Here is a 14,926-nt window from a genome sequence, read left to right as displayed (position 1 = left end):
TACAAGGAGAAAAAGAGATAACCCCTGTTAAAATAACACTGTTTTAAAAGCTGTGGCTTTGAGAAAAGCCCTCCAAAAGCCCTCCATCTTCTCTCTGTCTGGCTTTCAGGATTGCCTTCCACTTACAACTTTCATTCTGTGTTAGAGTTACCGTAATATGCCCATCCTGTATTTATTATAGCCACCTGGGTTCAAACCAAACCAAACCAAACCAGTTGTCTAGCGGCACATTCATAGCAAGCGAAATGTATTGCTACGTAAACTTTTGAGACAGGACTCCCTTCATCAGATGCCTTGGAGATCCTTTGCTTTTACCCATTGTTTTTATGTTCAAAACAGAATGCCGGGATGTTCTTACACGTGCAGTCCTGTGCTGGAATAAATGATCCCACTGGACTCTTGCTTTCTTTTGCTGCTGCAGGCTCACACAATTGGGAATAATCCCTGCTGTTCAAATGAGGTGCTGTGGATGCCTTGCGCTACATGTAGAAGCAAAACAGCAAGATTGTCCCATCTCCCCTAGTAGGGTAATTATTTAAAATTAGTAAAGAAAACATACATGCAACACAGCAAGAGACAGAATAAAGCTTTGCAATGAGTGCAATATAAACTATTTCAGAAGGTAGCCATGTTAACCTGCAGTAGAACAGCTAGATTTGAGCCCTGTAGCAATTTAGAGATCAACATGATTTTTTGGGATATAAGCTTTCCAGAGTCAAAGCTTCCTTCACTGGACCCTCTTTTGAATTTCAAAAGTTTGTATCCTGTTTATACCGTATTGGTCTCTAAAGTGTTCCTGGGCTTAAATCTAGCTATTCGTTATTTTAACTTTGCTCTATCACTGTATATTATTTTAGTCTCTCTTTTGCTAGTTCCCACCGCAGAATTTTACATTTGTCACCAAAGATGGTTTGTTATAAGGATTTTTTTTTAAAGTCAGAGGTCTTAGACAGATATATCAGCAGTGAACATAACGTGCATACCTGGGGGGGGGGGGACTCTATTGAAATCAAGGGAATTTTTTATTTCAAAGCAAACGTGTTTTGGATTAAGGTGGTCACAGAAGTCATAAACAGGGAGTGTTCCACAAGTTAGTCATACACGTTGCTACGGAGTTCAAGTACAGTTCATTTCCTCAAATGTGTACAGTATGTATTTAATACGTTGACCTTTCTTTGATCGTCAGGAAATTCAGGACCATGTTGAACAAGACTTTTAGACATGTGACAAACCACTACCAATAGGGCTGAATCAATTATTGACTGCATAGCTGACTAGAATTTGTCCCAAAGGAAAATTGGGGTAGAAAGTTATTCTTCCTTGAAACCCAGCTGGAACCTGTGTAACTCAAACTAGTTGATTTATGATCACTTCTCCTCTTGCTAGCAGAACAGCCACCTCATACTGAGGCTGTGTATACTCATGCTACTGTTCTTACCAGGTCAAGAGGAGGAGGAGCATTAGACAAAGTCCCTTTCCCTTCCTCCTTCAAAGCTGGAATATGAATCAATTCCAGTCATCTCCTCTGTGCCCCATTAATTGAGATATCATGTCTCATCTCTACAAATGGCCAACATAAATTCAGAAAAGAACTTGTTGTAGTAATAGTAGTCCCATACTTTTGGAATGGCCTAGCACAGAGGTGTCAAACTCAGGCTCTCGAGGTTTTCATGGACTACGATTCCCATCAGCCCGTGTCAGCAGGGCCAATTTTCACTGAGTTATATTCCACTTGCTCTTCACTTGTGGTGACTTACAGCAATCATTAAAAGCAGCAGCACAAAAAATGGCCATGCTAGCAGGGGCTGATGGGAATTGTAGTCCATGAACATCAGGAGGGCCTGAGTTTGACATCTCTGGCCTAGCAGAAGAGGTCCATTGATTTGGCGTCCAGTTTTTAGGCAGTCTCGGGAAACCCACCATTTTAGGACAGTGTTTGGGGAGCTGAGGTTGAGTGGTACAATTGGTAGAAAGATTTTTTTCATCATTTTTTGTGCTGCTGCTTTTAATGATTGCTGTAAGTCACCACAAGTGAAGAGCAAGTGGAATATAACTCAATGAAAACTACGAGGGAAATCTAGGGGCTTAAAAAAAGGAAAGTGTGTGTTTCCCTAACCTGGATGACCCAGGCTAGCCTGATCTCATCACACCTCATAAGCCAAGCAGGTTTGGGCATGTTTAGCATTTGGATGGGAAACCACCAAGGAAGTCCAGGGCTGTTACACAGAGGAAGGCAACGACAAACTGCCTCTGAATGTTTTGCCTTGAAAACTCTGAAGGATCACCTCAAGTCGCCTGTGATTTAATGGTCCTTGCCATCAAAGTGCCGTGAAATTCACTGCTGCAATGTCAAGTATGTCACCTGTTGAAAGATTTGCATGGCATGCAGTGAATTCTCACCAGCTCCATTTAGACCTGGCTTGGCCTTTATGAACTCTCTTGGAGGATTCCCAAATGGGGTGCGGGGGGAGGAGGGAACCCTTCTTCAAACTTTCTTTTGCAGTTTATAATGTTGGCTGTAACATTTCCTATTGCCTTGTTTTCAACAGATCCTCAACATTTTGTCTATTTTATGTTTAAGCATGAATGCTAATCACAGTATAAAGGCAACTGTGCCGCAGACTTCAGGAAATAACCCCTTCTCGGCACTCAGAAAAAATTAGTAACCACTTCTAGAAAAGTGGTGAGAACCGGTTGCATCCCACCTCTGCTCCAACCCAATTTACAATTACAGGACGTCATCATTAAACCACACTTCCTCTTTTATTTAAAGACAAATGATTTCATTTTTAAAGGCCCTAAAATATTGATATACCAACTGCAGCATTGTAAGCAGGTTCTGAGCTCCTAGCTTTCATTTCTTTGAAAAAAGTAAGTCTCTAGCCCATTGCCTTATAGAGCCTTCTCCCATATATCTCCCCAAGGGGAGATACAGGGGCTTACCTTTTTAAAAAAGTGAATTCAGAGAACCTGCTTAAACTATCATTATGACAGTACAATACATTGACATTTTAGGGCTTTTTAAAAAGGGTGGGGGGTGCTCTGACACCACCAGTAATGATTCCAATGATGATAGCACCCTCTCTGGAAAATCCTCATTATGTAAGTCATGTGCAGAAGAAAATAACTGTAAACTGTAAAAAATGTACAGAAGAAACCTGTCCGAACTGATTCCAATGCTGGTGAACTGATTCCCAAGAAAATCTGACAAAACAAGAATGGAGTAAGCTCTTACTAGCACAAGAGGGGGAAGATAATTGATTCCCCCTCTTCACCACAGGCCCTATGTCTCATGGCATTTTATCCATTTTGTCCTAACACTGCTAGTTTTCCAGTGGACTAAGGGAGGTTGGTGAGAAAAAGGCCAAACATATACATTTACAAGTGTCTTGAACTGACACTTCATAGGGTCTAATTATGTAATCTTTAAGAAAAATCAAAGAAATGCTTATGAAACAAGGCAGCACTTTTCTTGAGAAGCAGAAGCACCAATTTTTTTATTCACTGCACACAAAACCAAAAGGTTTGGACTGAGACCCATGAGCCTGCTTTCACTCACACACGACCAATGGTATCATGGTTTAACAGCTCATACATAAACAAGGTTGATTGGGAACTATTTTCGGACAAGATGATCAGGAAAGATTTCCAGCCGTCGTGCAGAATTTAGTCTCAACAAACTTGTAAAATACAGGTTAACATAGTCACATGATTAGATTTCCTACTCATCTTTCTTTGCTTTTAGTATCTGTCTCCCATGAATGGAACTATTTAAAAAACTTTGTTTGCAGGCTGTTTCCCTTTGCAACATCCCCACCCAGGCCCACTTCTTTTCACCCCCTGGCTGGATTTCAGTTGACGTTATTTATGGTGGTTTGTATTTTTAAATCATCTCAAGTGGGTTCCTTGAAAAAGAGGCGTAGAAATTTTTTAAACAAATTGAACTAAACATTTAAAACTTTAAAAAGTTTTAATGCGTGTGTGTTCATTCTTCAGGTTTGTAGGGGTGAGCCCGCGAACCCAGCAGAACCGTAGAAGGAGCGCCAGGCATGCCGGTGCCGGCTACGGCCTTCCGGGCGCACACGCTCCCCCAACCCCCGTTCCCCCATGAGTCACGGGTCATGAACTGCCTGACTCGTGGTCACCAGGTGTCCCATACAAAAGGACAAAAGGGCTCCTGCCCTCAGGTGAAGATTAGACCCAGACACGGATGCTTCCTCCCGCACGTAGCAGCCCGATGAGATCATGCATCACATGATGATCTCCTGCTCTTCCGCCTGCCCGACCCCTTTACACGCCCCCGTTGAAACCCTAATAAAAGGTGTGAGGGGCGAGCGCACGGCAGAGTTGCCAGGATCACGGGATCCCGCACTTCCTGCTCGCTGGCCCTCTCCACCAGATGAAATCTCCGCGTGTCGTCTCTTCCTTGGGACCTCGTGGGTACGACTACAAGGTTTTTTTTATTTGGCCTACCATCTGTCTTGCTCAGTTGGACTCAAGGCAGAGCACAGAATGCTGCCATATGATTAAATGACTCATCTGGGTTGAGTAATAAATGCATGACTAATCTATTCATGACAAAAGGGGGGGGGGTTGACTGCCAAAACTCATACCCTGATAATCTTGTGGGTCTCTAAGGTGCTGCTGGACTCATACCTAGATGCTCTCTTGCAGACCAACACTGTCACTTTTTAAACTAACCCATTCATATTGCCATTTGCTTTCTTATCACCAAGCTAGGAAAAACTGCAAAAAGGTTTAAAGCTGAACTATCTAATTTGGTGGAATAAGTGCAGTGGACATTTGTTTTTCAGGCTCAAGGCGGAGGAGTCATGATGTTCTGCATATAACCTAGCCAGGGCTCACCACCAGTTGGTTGACTCAACAAAGCCATCCGAGTGTCTCCCTAGAAGCTGGCAACAGTCCACTACCATATTTACCCTATTATTACCCTAACCACAGTCAAGGTTATTTAATTAAACAAGGTTAAAGAAAGTGATTCTAGTATTAATAGTAGGTTACTCCAATGTATTTCCTTGCTCTGAAGTTTTCCTGATGTGTAAAACAGAGCAAGATGTTTTTGCTGTCCTTGACACTAATGGAAAAACAAATACTGCAAACTATATTCATTCAACATTAACATTGCAGCTTGACACTTCATTTCCAGGGTAGCTGGTGCAAGAAGTCAAGACTGGGGAGTTTGACGGTATGGCTTCAACGAGTCTAGAACAGGCAAATCTCTGGACATCGGAAACAAGTTTTCTTTGCAGCTGCACAGCTGAGCTGAAGCTTGGAAGCTGGACAACAAAGCTTCTACTTCTAAACTCTCTTCCGTGGGTGGCCTCTGAAATAAGTCTCTTTTTCTGAAGTATTACGCTCACTGCTGTAATTCAGCTTAAGGCTTCTTAAGCAGTAGTGAAGAGGAAGCATTGCCAAGTTTTTTCCCCCTAGTTTAAATATAAAGCAAGGAACACACAACTAAAGGTAGTTACAGTCAGTAATATGAAGGAAATCAACATTTCAGTACACCCATATTTCACTTAGCATAGCTACAAAAATTAATTTGGGTCACACCAGCAATTCAGAGGGGAATGTAAATGACATACAAACAATACCATGTGTCGATTCCATTTTTTATTTATACAAAACAAAGTTTAGGTAACAATAGACAGTCCAGTGTCTGATCTTCCATCTTGCATTCCATACTGAGTTAAGTTTACAGTCCAGCCTCAGGGGACATTCAGTGGACGCTATGAAGTTTCCATCTTGTAGCCGTGTTTTTCTAATTCAGCTCTATGAAGACAAGCCAGCCAAAAATATATTATTAAACTACAATGCAAAATACTGGATGTATGTAAAATTATTTTAAACAAAGAATATAAATGAAAAATACACATTTCAATAGGATTTCATACTATGGCCCTTTCCGCACGGGCCAATAACTATGCCCTGGGGACGGCAAAAACGCCGTCCCCAGGGAGCCGTTCGGACAGGTGGCGCTGCCAAATCGCAGCAGCACCGACCTGGCTCCCCTCCCCCAGGGCGGCCTCAGGCCGCCTCCAAAAACCTCCCTCCTGGAGGGAGGTTTTTGGAACACAGCGCATTCCCGGCGGCACGGTGCGAACGGCACCGCTGGGAATGCGCTGTTGTCCCCGTCCCTCTCCCACTCACCTCGTCGCCGTCGTCACCCTGCTGGCCTCCGAAGGCCCTCCCTCACTGTCCTCCGACCCCTGGAGGTCGGAGGGCAGCGTGGGCGGGTCTACGGAGGCCAGCAGGGCGACGACGGCGACGAGGTGAGTGGGAGAGGGACGAGGAAGAGGCGGGTCGGCTGGGTGACGGCGCTCCGCGGCGCCGTCATCCCAGCCGGTGCGTCGTTGGGTCAGCGTTCATTACGCCGACCCAAGCCCTTCCGCCTCCGTGCGGAAAGGGCTCTTGATCTACCATGGCCTTTTCAACGCCCTACTCTTCACATTAATACAACAGTTGATATATCAACATACACCCAGTTTAGATGTGAAATGCTGCAGACGGCTCTCTTGAGCTTCTTTCTTCCTTGCCACATTTTTGTTTTCCTTGCCACATTTGTGCTGCTTCCAGCACCCAATTTTTCCTTGGACTCAGATTCCAGGACAGGCATCACAAATCTGAGAAGTAGTTTCTGAACTGCGTATGGGGCTCTATGCCTTCCTCTATGCCTCTATGCCTTCCTATTTATCTTTCAAGGCAAGAAGGCAAGATGAGACATATCCCATCACACGGCCAAAATAACAGAAATAACCATGTGCAGTGACAAAGGAGTTTTGGACCTTAATTTGCACATGGAAACACAGACGGTGAGTTGCTTTGCAACATGAAGCAACTGAAATTCATCTTAGTCCTCAAGTACTGTCTCCCCTTCCTCCTGCCTTGCCTGTAGTGCTTTCTGAAATTCTAGCTATTGAGGTGAACCTGACCTGAAACAGCTTTTCAGATTTACATTAACCAACGGCAAGATTTACTTCAAATCCAGCTAGCGGTAGTCATTTTAACCCACTAGGAAATGCTAGTGCCTCAAGTGCAGTCCACATTGGCTAACATTACACCATATGCACAGCATTATTAAATAACACAAAGTGGCATTTACAACTTATGTCTTCTAAAGGCAGACACTGTTCCATGCTGAGCAGGGGAGCCTTGGTAACTCTGGCTCTTTAGGGATTCTAGCCTGTATCATTTTTGTTTTACTTGTTTGATTGTACTGAATGTTTTCAACTGACCTTAATTGATTGGAGAAATCGTCCTCCACGTTGTCATCGTCCCAGTTGTCCTCCCATACGTGTGCATCTTCATCTTCATCTAAACCAGCCCAGTCTGAAAACAAGAAGCAGGACAAGTTCATTTCATGCACCACACTGTCAAAAAAAACGGGTAAAACGTTTCAGAAAGAGGCTTCATTCCTTTGAAACGTAAGAATCAAATTTGCAGCAGGGTGCAGTCTAATGCAAAGCTTCTTTAAGAGCCACCACAGTTTAGCTCAGTCATTAACACAATAGAGACAAGTGTTTCAGGATTAAGCTGCATATATCCATTTGTCCCTTCCATAGTATCCCTACACGTTTCTGGTGAAGGAGAGTTTCCTCTCTATCAACATAGGTATTTTAACAGTCAGGTCTGGACTAGAGCCAAGTGACGTGGTCTGCAAATGCACATCTAGAGTCAAATGGCAAAAGCCCTTCGGAGACTGAGCCTCTTCAAAAGAGTTGGCTAATAATTTGTGGCAACAGGTATCCCAGAAGTGCAAGGCTAACAACTCTGTTCAAGGTGGAAAGAACAAGCAAGGTGAACTCATATCAACCACAGCAGATATCAAGACGGGGTGAGGAAATTAGGAAAAGCATGACAGAGCAGCAAAACCAGGTGGAATCCAAATACAGAAAGTAAATGGATTAGAGCTCTGGATGGTTAGCAAGGAGCTGAGAGCGGTCCGTCTCTATTCTGTCCTCCTCGTTCTGAGATTCTGTTGCGACAAGAAGCCACTTTAAAACTTAAATGTGAAGTCATGAAAAGTTGAACATATTACTGCAAAACAACAGGAGGATCAAACAATTAACTGTGGGCCTATGACTAAATGTACCCCTGGAGGCTCTGATATTATTGGTACAACCTGTGAGATTCAACAGGCAAAAGACCCAGCAACAAGAAAGCAGTTTAAAGTGGGACATTTTTTCCAATTTTGTCTTACTGGTCACACACACAAAGCTGTCTTATACTGAATCCAGACTGCCAATCTATCAAGGTCAAATACTGTCTATGCAGTAGACATATTATACAGCTATACTGCCTGGAAAACCCATCCCAACCAACTGTCTATGCAGACTAGCAGTGGCTCTGCAGGGTCTTAGGCTGGGGTCTTACACATAACCTACTGCCTGGTCCTTTTAACTGCCATTGAGCCACAGTCCACCCCAACACCTCCCCCCCCCAGACCCAAAGATACCAGATTAATTCTGCGACAGAAACATTATTCTGACTGAGTCCAGTCTATAATATAGAAGTAAAAACAAACCTTTTCAAAAAATCTGGGTCACCTTCTTATGTCAAGAGACCAGGAAAGTGATTCACAGTGATTAATTTGATTCACTGTACTATGACAAAAATTATAAATGACTCAACGTTAGAAAAAAAAAATCCTAAAGAAGCGATAGTGTCACACCTTTTGTTAGTACTAACCCAGACAGTACAAAGTACAGAATAAATTCCTACATTCCTCAGAACTCTTCTTCGAGCTAGATACTAGAACAAACATATGAAAACAGGGGAAAGACAGGGAGAAAAGATATTTAGGGGCACAAAGAGTTAAGTTCCCCAATGTATGATGTTCCTAACTATATTAAAATACAGAAGGTGCTGCAGACTGTATTAGATGGTGCTGGGTACAAAATTAACATCTAATGGTTTAGGGCAGCAACAGGGTTCATCTTGGCTGGCTTCCCCTCCCCTCCCCCTTTTTTTCCTTTTGTTCTTTTTCCTTACTGTGTTATAGGTTTTTAAAGCTAGCTCTCCCCCTCACTGGTTTATTATAAGGGAAGGTGCCATAAGATTAGATTTGCAATTGCAATCTGTGCAGTCGTTTTACTATATATTTGTATATGTATAATTGTTTTATTATATGATATGAACTGCACTGAGCCTGTCTTGATGGGGGGAGGGTGGTCTACAAATTTAATAAATAATTATCTTTACCTCTTATACTCCTCTTTAACCCTTAGTTAAACTAGACTTTGGGACATTTTTATCCTGCCTTGAATTAATCCTTCAACATTTGTACTGAAAATTCAGGCTGAACGAGAGTTCAGGCTTGGCCTTGAGATTATTTTGTTTTAATAAAAAGTGCCATACTATTGTTTTGTTACTAGCCAAGACAAGTTTCCACTTCTAGGAATGTTTCTCAAAGGCACAACCTGGAGATATTTCTGGGCTCACATATGTCAGTTTATCATAGAGGTCACTGCAAAAACTCTGAATAGGGGTAATGTTCTATCACAATTCTGTCCTGCCCAACTTTCAGAGAATTTAGGTCAGCAACACCCAACAACTCTGTATGATTGGACAGTCTGACATAATGTGGTGATCTCAATGTAAGTTTCCCCAGTGCTAGTCTACAATAAGGCAAATACATTAGAGACACCTTTCTCATACAGTAGTCAAGAGCCATCCTTGGAAGATCACAAACCCTCTAAGTCGTTCTCCTCCTCAGAGTAACCTTTCATTCCCCACCCTCAGTCTATCCTTCATTGCGTGTTTGTTAGCTGTTATCAAGGCTAACCAGGTAGCCTTTAAATGCCCTTAAGCTAGAGGAGAAATCCTGGTTTTAACCAAAATAATAATGGCAAGAGACATTCAACCTTGGATAAATGGAGTAAATTTGTAGAAGGGATGGTGTACTACCTACATGGCTGGCAGGAAGCTCCTGACTGGAAGACTGATACACTGACTTTATGCAACTCCCCTTGTTACAAATAAACTTATAGCTAATGCTGAATGCTGATCATAGCTAATGCTGGAGAAAATCCCAGGCACTTAGTGCCTAGAAATTTTATACTGGCACCTAGATAACCAGTGGGATATCCTGCACAGCCACTTAAAAGTAAACATCTTGGCATCCAAACTATGGCTTCACTTGGGCTGTTTGCCAAGTTCCTTGCAACTGCTATTACCATCATCTTAGTGCAAACAGAAAAGTCACTGCTCACATGATGAAATGTGCCCTGCCTGCAATGCATTAATTCATTTCAGATCACAATACTCTTATGTTCTCATTCAATAACTTCTGTTGAAATACTAAACACAGTAAAAACTTAAAATGCTCCATTACCAAAAATGAAATCAATCCTGTTGATTAAATTGGACTCCTTTGTAAATAAATGTTCAAATTTAGAGCAAAAGACATACCCACTTCCAACAAAATTATAAATTAATTTTGAAATGCAAAGACCAAAATAGTTGTGTTGAGATTGATCACAGAAGCTCAGGGGAATGGTAAGATAAATAATGGAAAACACTTTCTCCATTTGAGGGGAAGCATGTGATAAATATATTTAATAAATTAGTATCAATTCAATTAGGTCTGTTTACTAATTGAACTTGCTTCATTGTAGTGAAAGCAAAGACAACTCACAACAATAGTCATAAAAAAGTAATTATGCTATTCATATAGCTAAAGGATGTTTCTTGTACACTGATATTTAGCTATATTACTTTATTATAACATGAAATATTCTATAACGTTATTTGGGATTTGGAAACATGTAAATATTTTTGTGCATAAGCACAACACAAAATGACAAAAAATATGAGTGTACATTTTTTTTGGTAAGGCTGGCACTTCAGAACCAGGACATATTTTGTCTATGCTCCAAAATGGAAAAATAACAAATTTCAAAATTACAACTGAGTGATTAATAGTGTTTCAAAAAAGTATTATAATGCTGTAACATAACAGAATGCTTAACAAAACAAGAACAAATTGATTTTACACAGTTGAGTGTATCAGTATAAGTTCACTTGCGAAATGCACACTGCCTTAATAAAAAATTATTTGTAGAATATGTTTCTTTCCTTTGTCAGTATGATTTCATATTAACTTGCCACTGACAAGAAAGTAAAAAGAATTGTCAGATACATAAAGTTTAAGTTTATGTAATAGGGAAATGACTAACAAGTCAATTTCTTAGGACTGCATATAAAATAACTTTACAAAAATTTCATTAATCCCAGAAATAATAAAACTAGAAAGACTTGATTTCCAAGAATCCTGAAACAAATCATAAGCATCAACTTAAGAATGTCATGCCTAACACATTGGACAACTCATTCTTAGCGAATACAATTCAGATCCATTAAACAAATGTGATATGACTCAGTTTTACTTATAGCACAAAGAAATTAGAATATGAATGGCGAACATAAGGTAATGAAGTTTTAAAAACAAATACTAATAAACAGTTTTTCAAACATCTATTACACTGACAAGTCGATTTTGAATAGGACTACTGAGATGCAAAAGCTGAAATCTGTCAGTGAACGGTAAGTCTTTCTTGGAGAAATTAAACTTTTTTCTTGTGTATCATATTGTTTTTCTTATGAAAGGAAAGATTATTATACAGTTTATGATAACAAATATTTCAGTGTTTTTTAATCCTCACTGTGCCCAGTAAGTTAATGTTCACAACAAATTTACTGTGAAATAGAATAATACATTTCAGTCTCTAAAAAATGTCATACAGAGTCATTCAAACATTGAGGGTCTTTTGTCCATGAAATATCTGTGCTGTAATTTTTTGAAAACAACTATTACTGAAATCAGCAAAGCTTCTTCTTTGAATATCTGTTAATGCAACATTATTCAAGAGCTACTGGATGTTTTCATCCACATCCATCATCATTCTTTTATATTGACATTAAAACAGTTGGAAGACCTGACCTATCAAATATATGTACTAAAATGTAAAACAGCAAGCTGCTGTTATTTTTAACCCATTTCTGCTCAAATTATATCACTAGATCAACCTGCATGTATGCATTCCACCCAAACCTCAAGAGCCCAAATATCACCTGACATGTATCCACCTACAAGCTCACATAGGGTTCGCTCTGAGGGCTCTGATTTTGAAGCATGTCAAGGTAACTGGCTAATCTGAATCAGAATGCCAGACTAGATGGACCACTGGCCTGACCCAGCAAGGGATGTTTTAAATTTCAAGGCTCCCCAGAACTTTATCAACTTCTAAGTCCATGAACTAATGTGATGTCGTAATTAAGGGACCCGGGGGGGGGGGGAGGTCAAATCTCCACTGACCATTGAAGCTTGCTGGGTGACCGTGGGCCAGTCAGTTACTCTCTCTCTCTCTCTCATACCAACCTGCCTCACAGGGTTGCTGGGAGAATGCAATGGAGGAGTGGAGAACCGTGCACACTATCCTGAGCACCTGGGAGCAAGGGATACATTCACACGTAACAGAAAGAACGAGAGAAAGCAAGCAACCTAAGACATCCTGAAGATGACAGGAAAAGAGGCTGAGCAAGGCCTGCTGCAGATCCCCCAAAATCCCACCTTCTCCCGCCCAGCATCCCCCCCCCCGCCCATTACTCTCTCCTTCGCCGCCCCCCGCAGCCACCTTCGGCGGGGAACTCCTCGAACTCGTCGTCCTCTTCCAGAAGCCCCAAATCTACGGGCTGCTTCTTTTCCGACATCATCGGCCTCGGCCTTCCTCCTGCCAGCCGCTCTAGAACTTTCCCGTGAGGACCGCTCTACTGCTCTCGCAAGGCATGACGGGATGTGACGGGATCGGCCGCCTCGTAGAAGAAAGGGCGCATGCGCCACGAAGCGGATCGGACGGTCTAGCCGTCGCAGCTCGGGGAGCGGATGTGGTCCCTTCCTCCTTCCCGTTGCAAACGGCGCTCTTGCCTCGTGCGCGTGTTTGCTATAAGGCGGGCGAGGGGTGCTGTGAGAAGGCTAGAGGGTGCGTGTGTAGAAACACGAGCCACAAAGAAGGCAACGGAAACACACCCTGAAAGTGATTTCCAGTAAACAGATCTGAACACATTGTGTGTGTGTGCGTTAAGGAAATATACTCTAGCTCGCAATGAAACAAAAGCACTTTCTTCAATGACTCTTCCCCCAGCATCCTAAAAAGCTGAATTCTCACGGGGTTTTTTTTTATTGTCATGGCAAAGTAAACAAGCGTTGCTAAAGTAGATGGGAGCCCAGGATGGTTGTCAGATGATGTTCTTTCCACGCTTTGCTCACCAAGCAAGAGGAAAGGACGTCATCTGAAGGAAGTGGAGAGAAACGGGGGCGAAGTTTGGAGCAATTAAATTAAATGTATTTATTTACATTTATACGTACCCCGCCCAATCTCCCGGAGGACTCAAGGCGGCTTTACATAGAAATACATAATAAAAGCATAATAAAAACAGTACAAAATTACGAATATCAAATGTGCATATTCTTAATCCACGTATTGTGGATTTGCAGCTTTCCAAGTATTCTACCCCTTGAGATGGCCTCATTCATATCCCCTTTCTCAAGACTGGTCGTCTGAATGCTTTTCAAAGACAGCAGAATGATGGCTCTTAGAACTCATGTCTGAAGCCTGTGTCTTTGCGTGTATTACCACCCATGTAGTGATGTGTTCCAATTACATTTCCTTTTTTCCCCCTCCAGGATATTGTCTTCTACCTATTACCAAACGTGCCTCATTGTTATAAATGTTTCTGGCTTCAAAAGCTTGTGGAATGGTTTGATAGGAACGTTTATGGTGCAATAGTTGCTGAAAACTTAGAACTGCTTAGTCAGTGGAGACTGTTAGACTGACAGTACAGTCCTGCAAAGAATTGGTTTTTATCTAAACCAGTTGAAATCAATAGCTTTAGACTAGAGTTGCTCTGCATAGGATTGCAGTATAAGCCTCTGGAATGGGGAGGTGATTCTTACTACCATGCAAAGGACTGGAAATCCAGGGCAAGAAGTAGTTTGTTCAATTTGTCTCCCAGTGTAAGGACAGACTAAGTTCTGCAGACAACTACATTGGCCAGCCAATATATTCCCCACATCCCAAATATTTGAATGGGACCACCTACAATACTGTACATAATAATGATTTCCTCTTAAAAAATACCCTATCTTCCCCTCCCTTGCATGCCACCCCTCACTCACTCCCCTTCCTTGCACTGCAGATTCTAAGTACAGACATTGCATCAGGAGCATCCTTCATTTCCTAAAGCATTTTCTGGTGGTCCTGCGTCTGCTCATCAAAATCCTAAAAGAAAACACAGCTTTCAAAAGGACTGACTGTACATTTTTATGTTTAAAAAACAAGGAAAATTACATTTACTTAAACATTCTATAGATGGTGCAAGGCATCCAAATGACGTTAGTCGGAAAAATAAATATAAAACACGAACATTACAATCCCTTTAGTAAACAATGGCCCAACAGATCTATAATCTCATGACGTGTTTCCTTCTATGAAACCCAATTTTATAATGATATACACTAATAATTTTAACAAGGTACAGAGCGTAATAATATCTGGACATGGGTACCCTGTGCCAGCAAGAGTGATCCATGCATCTTGTATTGCAGATATTGCAGGTGTAAATTCCTCCTCATTGGAATGCTCTTCCAAGCTCTGTTTACTGTTTGTGGTGAGTTTTCCAGGCTGTGTGGTGGTGGTCTGGTGGATCTTGTTTCTAACATTTCGCCTGCATCTGTGGCTGGCATCTTCAGAGGTATATCACAGAGGGGAGTCTATTACAAACTGTGTCCAGTGAGAAGGGAATGTTTTAGTCGGGTATAAATTCAGTGGTGGAATTCAAATAATGTAACAACTGGTTCCACTGGTGGGATTCAAATAATTTAACAACTAGTTGTTTGCAAGCATCA

The 14,926-nt window shown here is 41.6% G+C and overlaps 1 long non-coding RNA gene across 1 annotated transcript; it reads right to left on the bottom strand.

Moving 5' to 3' along the window:
• Nucleotides 1-5,621: 5,621 nt before the first annotated feature.
• LOC125441316 lies at nt 5,622-12,815 on the bottom strand. Its single transcript, XR_007245819.1, has 3 exons — nt 12,657-12,815; nt 7,257-7,350; nt 5,622-5,793 (listed from the first exon to the last, which is right to left on the bottom strand). It is a non-coding gene; the product is annotated as an uncharacterized LOC125441316 (long non-coding RNA).
• Between the last annotated feature and the right edge of the window lie 2,111 nt (nt 12,816-14,926).

This window comes from Sphaerodactylus townsendi, linkage group LG11, assembly GCF_021028975.2.
Source record: "Sphaerodactylus townsendi isolate TG3544 linkage group LG11, MPM_Stown_v2.3, whole genome shotgun sequence".
Lineage (NCBI taxonomy): Eukaryota > Metazoa > Chordata > Lepidosauria > Squamata > Sphaerodactylidae > Sphaerodactylus > Sphaerodactylus townsendi.
Note: the sequence above shows the minus strand (reverse complement) of the source record. Positions and strands in the feature narration are given on the sequence as shown.